We start from the raw sequence: 9,369 nt of genomic DNA on the forward strand, positions 1-9,369 counted from the left end.
TGCAATAGACTGTATCAGGAAAATACCACATTATGGGCGCTAGATGGAGCTGTTGACCAGACTTCTTTACTATAATTGTTAGCACCATCTAGTGGCCAAAATGTGGTATTTTTCTGCTTCACTCTATTCTGTATGAAAAAAAAAAATTGACCCGGAGAGACAATAACCTGATGAAATTTGTTTTTCCCCTATTTGACACAGAACGCATGCACATGCAGTTTCACATGTTCTTCAATTTTTTAAAAAAAATACACCCCACTATATAATGCACTTTTAGCCCACAGGAAGCTATATACCATGAAAGGGCCAATTGGCTGTGTTTGCCTCCCCAAGCCAAAAGTTCCCAGTCCTCCCCTGGTTTATCTCATTATATCACAATGAATTTGATGCCGACCATGTGTTTCTCTGATAGGCAAAAATGTATTTGTTGGGTTGATTATGTTACTGGTATGAAGGTGAAATTTGTAATGTGCGTGAAACCTTTAGGTATGTCCATATAAAAGTGCCATGTTCTTCTTGCCATTCTAGGGTGGATTTCCACTAAAGGCTCTCATGTGTTGGGTTGCCATTGGATTAACCACAGAGTACAAATAGAGTTAAAGCTGAACTCCTGGCAACACGCTACAAAACATATATGGGAGCTGTTTTACTTGCCAAAGAATTTGCATCTCTGCTCATCCGATCCTGAGATTTACACAGCTCTGCTGGCAAGGAAGGAGATCTGTAAAGTAACACTTACAGGTCTTGTCCCTCCCTTAACCCCTGACCGGACACTGAAAGCAGATACAGCATACAGTGGAGCCTTGGTTTACGAGTCACGCGGTTAACGAGCGTTTTGAATAACGAGCAACTTTCATTTTTAAATCCTGACTTTGGTTTGCGAGTGTTGTCTCCCAAAACTAGCAGAATTCAGGCTAATGGGGTGTGTAGTACCGCATTTGGCCAGAGGTGCGGGGGCGCCGGTGACACTCGGTTCGGAGCTGTTCGGAAATACTCAGAAACACTGCGTTCCTGGGTTTCCGAGATCAGCCGAGCTGTCCCGAGTATTTCCGAAGCTTTCCAGCGCCCCCCCACCTCTGGCCACGTGCGGTATTGCATGCCGTAGAAGTCAATGCGGAATGAATTATCTTAATTTCCATTGACTTCTATGGGAAAACTCGCTTTGATATGCGAGCGCTTTGGACTCCAAGCATTCTCCTGGAACGGATTATGCTCGTAATCCAAGGTTCTACTGTACTGATGAACTCATCTCAGTCACTCTGTATTCTCGTACTATCAGCTCTCTCCTTGCTAGCACTTGAGCAAACCAGCACAACTGATTGGCTCCTTGTGCTGTTTAATTCTTCCCTAGTCTGAGCTCTGCTCGACAGGGTCTACAAGAGGCTAATACCAAGTCAAACTTAGGTACTTACTTACACGGCTTGGGTTTAATTTTTTTTTTTAATAATGCACAGGAACTGTATTATTGTTTCTTTTATATTTCACCTGGAGATCAGCTTTGGTGTATTTTTAAGAATAAGGGGTGGAAGTCAAGGCATGTTTATAAAAACCGTTGTAGGTACTTGTCCAGTGGAGTCTGCCTCCTTTCCTCAATTCTAATGTGATTAATTTGCATCTACAGTATTTGACCATTGCTTCGCTTCTTTCTCTTCCCAGATATACACTTGGTGTCATTTTTATATCTAACTAACCCGTGTTTTTCATGCATTCCCCTCTGGTGTCTCCCTTTCGATCTCTTCTCAACTCTTCCCTAGGTCATCCATTATTTTTTCCCCAAAGTGGCTTTCGTGTTCATTGGTAGACTATTTCTATTGAAGCTGTTTTCAGTATCCACCATACTCGTATCTCCCCACCTATCTTAGCTTCCATAGTATCTCTAGGTATCCAACTTCTGCTTAATTCACAACCATTACTGTAACAGTCGTATATCTGTGACTTTTAAAGCTTTTTGAGCCTTTATGCCTAAGGCCTACCGTAAAGAGTCTAAAACTGAATGTTCTGTCGAACGAAAAACGAAAATGGCGCATACGATTGTGCCATCATTTGTTTCATTTTACTAAAGAAAATCCAGCATGTTGGATCAGGCACTTTTGATTTCGGAAACCAAAATCGCATGTTGCAGCTGGCACACTAATGATGCGAAAACCAAACTACCCGATGATCAACAAGAATTTTGTTTCGTCTGTGTCCTGCTTAAGACTCTTACTGGGTAACTACCATCAATTGGATTCAAGTTCTACACTAATCAATAAAGCTATCTCTTCTACTCATTTCCAACGCCTTTCTTCAACTCCCACGTGCCTCACCTCTACCCGTTGCCCATGCCTTTCTTTCTGTGCCTTACCCAACACTTAGAGCCGGTTCACACTGGGGCGACTCGTCAGGCGACTCAGCCGCCTGACAAGTCGCGTCCCATTCTATTCAATAGAACCGTTCTAATAGGAGCGACGCAAGTCGCTCCGACTTAGAAAAAGGTTCTTGTACGACTCGGGGCGACTTGCATTGATTTCTATACAGAAGTCATTTTGCAAGTCGCCTCTGAAGTGGTTTTCAGGATGCCTTGCCGAGTCGCCCCTGAAGTCGTGCCGCCCCAGTGTGAACCGGCTCTTATTCCTTTCACTACACTCCTCTTGTCCTTCTGCAACCATTTTCTTTTCACCAATCCTTAAAGTAGAAGTCAAGGCCATTTTTTTTATTATTAGTAGCAACTTTTAACCCCTTACCAACGTGCCTTACCATTCGCAGGATGTGAAGCCAGAATTCCTGATGTAAATGGCAGTAAATTTTTTCGTCCTAATCTACGTACATTTTCTTATGGTCTGCAATGGTGACACCACGATTCATAACTGCCACTTCTGGTATCCACAAGGATCAGAGTATGCAATGCAGTTTGAACCCTCCAGAGCAGCCTTTCCCAACCCTTCTAATATGGAGGAGCCCGTTAAAAAACTTTCCAGTCTCAGGGAACCCCTATTGATAATTACTTTATCTACAGCTCATGGCACATTAGTATGATGGTCACTGGTTTCTAAATGAACTTCAACTGATGTGTGGCCACACTGGTGGTCATTGGGAATAAACAAAATTAACTTCTACTGGTGTGTGGCCACACTGGTGGTCATTGGGAAGAAACCAAATGAACTTCTACTGGTGTGTGGCCACACTGGTAGTCATTGGGATGAAACCAAATGAACTTCTACTGGTGTGTGGCCACACTGGTAGTCATTGGGAAGAAACCAAATGAACTTATTTTGGTGTGTGGCCACACTGGTGGTCATTGGGAAGAAACCAAATGAACTTCTACTGGTGTGTGGCCACACTGGTGGTCATTGGGAAGAAACAAAATTAACTTCTACTGGTGTGTGGCCACACTGGTGGTCATTGGGAAGAAACACAATTAACTTCTACTGGTGTGTGGCCACACTGGTGGTCATTGGGAAGAAACCAAATTAACTTTTACTGTTGTGTGGCCACACTGGTGGTCATTGGGAAGAAACCAAATTAACTTCTAATGGTGTGTGGCCACACTGGTGGTCATTGGGAGGAAACAAAATTAACTTCTACTGGTGTGTAGACACACTGGTGGTCATTGGGAAGAAACCAAATTAACTTATACTGGTGTGTGGCCACACTGGTGGCCATTGGGAAGAAACCAAATTAACGTCTACTGGGGTATGGCCGTACTGGTGGTCATTGGGAAGAAACCAAATTAACTTTTACTGTTGTGTGGCCACACTGGTGGTCATTGGGAAAAAAAACACAAATGAACATTTGCTGATGTGTGGCCACACTGGAAGAAAGCTCTACTAGTTCAAGGAACCCTTAACCTTTCGAGGAACCCAAAAGTTTTTATGGAACCCAAGTTGAGAAAGGCTGCTACAGAGACATTAACGCCCAACCTTCTCACCACCCAACCCTGGCTATGGCTGACAATCATAGTTCCTCCCAGTGTCGTGCTTTGTGTTTTCTAGCGCTTGTGTCCTCCTGGGGTCGTGTAGCTACACACTTGAACCTCTGAAGTATTTGAAATGGGAAGCAGGACAGTGCGATCAATTGACCTGGTTATAAAAGGACAATTTTATGGTACTTTCACAATTAAATTTCATTAACGCAGTTTTTTATGCAAGCACTTGGGGCTTTCCTACTGAACTTCTTCTTTATCATGGAACCTTGACTTGCATTTTAACAAGTTTACTCCTTGTCATTGTAGGCCTTGATTTTCTAAAAGTTTTACTTCCTTGTCTCCAGAGTTGCATGACCCCGTGAACTTTGGTTGTGCTGCCCCTTTATCCACAGACCTTTGTGACCACACAGTTCCTTGGACCTTATATAACAGAAAAACATGTGATGTCCATGTAATCAGATATTCATTTTTGTTGTGCCATCCTTTGTAGGCCCACATATGAAAGAAAATTACACTAGAGAGAGCCTGTACCCCACCCCGTGAAACTTTGCCCCCTTGGGCTAGAGCCATTTACACAGATTCGGGCCTACTTGTGTTTGTATTCTTGTTCGGTGTGAATATTTTCTTTTTCCTCATCATTTTCCTTGTTCTTTCACCATTCCTTCTACTCCCATGATTATCACCATACTTTGGACTTTAGTGGACCTAGCATGAAATATATATATTTTTGTAAGTGCCTGCATTCTCAAGTAAGATGTGTAACACTTCCAGGTATTTATTTCCTCTCACAGAGATCACAGTACTCCCCCTAACAATCTCGTTATCGCCTTTTCTCTCCATAAGGATGGAGCCATTTTGTTTAGGCTTCAGCAGGGTTGCCAGCACACAGATGAGAGGACACCGTGCTAAAATTCTTGGTGTCTGTGAAGTTCAGCCATTGTGGCAGCTTCACACTTTGTGTCAGGAATTTATTACTACAGAGTTGTAAAGTTACTGTAAGGTCCACTTTAGCTCCCCTTTTCAATCATCCTGAGATATCCTCACTTTTTCCTAGTTCTAGACTATAGGGCTACCTAAGAAACCGAACCCAGTTTACTCACTCCCCCTACACCCTTTTACTCATTCTCCGTACACCCCAATTTACAATTTCTTAATTCCTAAATTCTGAAAGTGATCTTTGTAAATAAATGAATTGTTTTAAGATAAAGGAATCAGTTGTTTTATTTTCTTTGCCATTGGAATGGTATGTAAAAGTATATGACAAGCGTTCCATCGGTCAATTTTTGACCCGTGATTAGACGGATCAAAAAATGACTGCAATGTATCCCTATGGGGAGTCGGATGTCAGCAGATTTTGGTTCGTTCAGGTTTGAAGGGCCAAATGCAAGAAGTTCTCATCCAGCTCTGGTTTTGCAGACTTGATCGGATGTGGGTGGATATAGGTAGACCCACATCTGCTTACATCCAGCCCATAGGGATCACAAGGGTCTGTTTTTCCTCTATCAAAAGATGGAGGGAAAAAAAACGAAATGAATAAGGGTGAAAAATATGTAACAACCGTTTCAGATGCTATCTGACTCAGCAGGGGATCATAACCGAGAACCAAGCATGCCAACATGAATAGGGCTTTATAAATTTTCTATATACCGTATTTATCGGGGTATAGCGCGCTCCCGCGTATAGCGCGCACCCCTAAAGTTGCTCGAATTCCTGTGGAAAAAAAGATGTTTTGTTCTTACAGTTTTGGTGTCTTGCGCAGCGTCCATCGGCGGCCTCGTCGGGTCCGGCGTCCGTCTGCGGCTTCGGGTGTCCTCTTCGACGGGTCCGGCGTCCTTCTGCGGTGTCCTCGCGTCCTCCCCGCTCGTTTCCCACGCCGAGTTTGAATACTGCGCCGACATATACCGAGCGCAGTACACTCGTGTATCGTCGGGCAGGCTCGGCAACTGTCGCGCTGACGTCCTGTACGCGTACAGGACGTCAGTGCGAGAGGCGCCGAGACTGCCCGAAGATACACGAGTGTACTGCGCTCGGTATATGCCGGCGCAGTATTCAAACTCGTGGCGGGTATAGGCGTATATCGCGCACCCACGATTTTGCCCTGATTTTCAGGGCAAAATAGTGCGCGGTATACGCCGATAAATACGGTAAATATCTATGTAGGCATCAGTGGCAGAAAAATCAAAATGTAGGATTATATGTACCCATGTAAGAGGTTCTGGTCCTGTGCACACCGCTGTGAGTGATGGCCAGCTCGTCTTGGCTCCAAACGTCAGTGTAAAACAAAGGATGTATCCATAGGCGTGCGCAAGGGGTGTGCCTGGGCACACCCTAATCCTGGGGTTGGCAACCTGTCAATGGTGGACAGGTGAAAGGTAAACGGCAATCCTTCCTTGCCGACTCTCAGAACCCGGACATGAGAGGTAGCGGGGGTGGAATTTAGTGGAACCGATCTGTATTTTCCTCCTGCAGCAGCTGAAAGTAGGCTTCTCCTCCTCTCCCTTTTGTCAACATTCAGCTGCCACAGAAGCAAAATATAGGGGTGGTACTAATATATGCCACCCCTCCTTTCCCTCTTCCTTATGTTGCCCACGTCCTCCATGTGCTCCCTTGCTCCCCCTTCCTCCCATTGTTTCAGGATGGAGAGCGGGGAAGAGGCCGGAAAATATGTCAAACTCATATGTGTTGGAGCTTTGGGGTGCACATCCTAATGCAATAGGCTGCACACACCTATGGATGTATCCCATGAGCCACACATCAAAGAAAACCTGCTGTAAAGCGTGTGGCAGTCTCAGCCTGGGCTCCCACCAGGTCATGCTCTCAACACGTTTCACTCCACCTCTAGGAGCATAATCATTGGGAACATGATTAAGCTCTAAGGGGTGGAGCGAAACACGTTGGGAATGTGGCCTGATGGGAGCCCAGGCTGAGACTGCCACACACTTTACTATAGAGGGTTTGCTTTGATGTACGGGTCATGGGATACATCCTTTAATTTACATTGGCGGAAAAAAACATCAATGCAAATTTGCACTGGGGCTTCTAAGGAGTAGTGTATCCTAAGCCAATCTACTGCCTGCACTACTAGAATTTGTAAAATCCATCCTACAATTCAGGTAAGTAGGAAGGGCGCATGTGGTTGGACTAATGCTGCCACTTCTCTCAACAGTACAGGAAGCCAGCTAATACCTCCTTATAGAAACACAAAGTGCACAGGCAGGGGTGTATTTAGGTTTTGTGCTGCCCTAGGCCTGGTGAAGCTCGCGCACCCCCTACTTTATATATGACGCACCCTTCCTTTTTAAGACTCGTCCTGTCATTTTCATGGGATGAGGACAGAGGGATAGGGTGGGATGAGCACAGGGGGACAGGGTGGGATGAGCACAGGGGGACAGGGTGGGATGAGGACAGGGGGACAGGGTGGGATGAGCACAGGGGGACAGGGTGGGATGAGGACAGGGGGACAGGGTGGGATGAGCACAGGGGGACAGGGTGGGATGAGCACAGTGGGATGAGCACAGGGGGACAGGGTGGGATGAGCACAGGGGGACAGGGTGGGATGAGCACAGAGGGACAGGGTGGAATGAGCACAGAGGGACAGGGTGGGATGAGCACAGGGGGACAGGGTGGGATGAGGACAGGTGGAAAGGGTGGGATAAGCACAGGGGGACAGGGTGGGATGAGCACAGGGGGACAGGGTGGGATGAGCACAGGGGGACAGGGTGGGATGAGGACAGGGGGACAGGGTGGGATGAGGACAGGGGGACAGGGTGGGATGAGCACAGGGGGACAGGGTGGGATGAGCACAGGGGGACAGGGTGGGATGAGCACAGGTGGGCAGGGTGGGATGAGGACAGGGTGGGATGAGCACAGGGTGGGATGAGCACAGGGGGCTTTTTCGCCGCCCCCCGCAAAGTGCCGCCCTAGGCCTGGGCCTTGTCGGCCTAGGCCATAATACATTTCTGTGCACAGGTGGCCTGTGTTCCCTCCAGTAATGGACGTGCACTGAGCATTCCTGCCTCCTGATTGTGGTAGTGCAAAGAATTACTTCACCAGAGCTAATGATTGGCCAACCAGCTGTGGAGTGGACGGCACTAGATGGGATTAATCTCAGGCATTCAGTCCACCTAAAGAGACACTGCCCCTTGCTCATTCAGTGTCTTTGCAAAGGGAGCCCCCAGAACCACTGACACCTTGCCATTGCTCCCCCACCAATCCATCATCCACTGCGGGTGGCAAAAAGATAGCATGTGGCTTCCCCCTATGTGATAGTGTTTGGGTCTAATAGCCAATTGTTAGGCTCAAGTACCGACATGTGACGTGTCTGACAGCATCCTTCACTGAGGAAGTTAGTGCCAGCTGCGTTGTTATTTGGCCGGGCAAAAGCCTGATCGTGTTTACGCAGCATTAGAGAGGGTTTCTAGGAATAAAGGACTCGCCGCTCCAGGTGATGAAAACTCCAATCGAGTGCTAGCCCCGGCCACCTCCGTGGGTATATTAAAGTAAATTATTTGGATGATTCCAAATGCCATATATTAGTCACCAGGGGACACCAACACACAATATTTTAGACGCGTTTCACACAGTACACTTGTGCTTAATCATTACCATTAGAGAGGGTTTCAATGGTGACAACAGTGGTCCATGCTTGGGCAATGTATGTTGAAATGCCCAGTCCCCATTGAAGGTGCCCATGACAGCATGATAAGGCAATAATAGCACAATGTGGAGACATATAGCTGTTGTCACTCTGTAACAGGAAGTGGTTGTCTGTAACAGGAAGTGGTTGTCTGTAACAGGAAGTGGTTGAACAAGAACCTTCATGGCATAATTACCAGGTATCCTTTTAATGAAAAATGCAGATTTAAAGTGATTGAAGGGTACAGTTTGAAATGATATCAGTACTTTATGGCTTATATGAGATTTCACTGATTGGGTCTACATCTACTTTAAATCAGGAGTTGTCTTATCCCTCAAGGGCTGTAGTGTCCTCGTCATTTTCAGTTCTGCTCAGTTACCATGGATATTACATGCTTGTCACGCTCTCCATATTGTATAATAAATAGCTGGAAGATCCAAATGCAAAAAGACTGGCACCTTTCTGATGACCTTGTGGTAAGGGTGGAGACATGAACTAGTGTAGGAAGGAGTAAGCAGCCGGCAGCTGATTTAACTCAATGGTTCCCTGCCAAATGTTAATCAATGTTTAACTAAACCCAATCACTAAAATCTCATATAAGCTTTGACGTGTTACAACATCATAATACATATTACAATAATAATAATAATCATAATAATAAATTATAATAAAATAGAATTCAAATAAAGTGTTACAATATCGTAATAATATTTTTTTTTTCCTTAAACAAAATCTTTTATTGAACAAAAGAAAAAATACATACAATAGTCCATCGTGATGAACGTCAAACATAATAAAACAGTGGGGTGGATTCAGAAAGCAATTGCGT

Source organism: Rana temporaria, chromosome 3 (genome assembly GCF_905171775.1).
Source record: "Rana temporaria chromosome 3, aRanTem1.1, whole genome shotgun sequence".
NCBI lineage: Eukaryota > Metazoa > Chordata > Amphibia > Anura > Ranidae > Rana > Rana temporaria.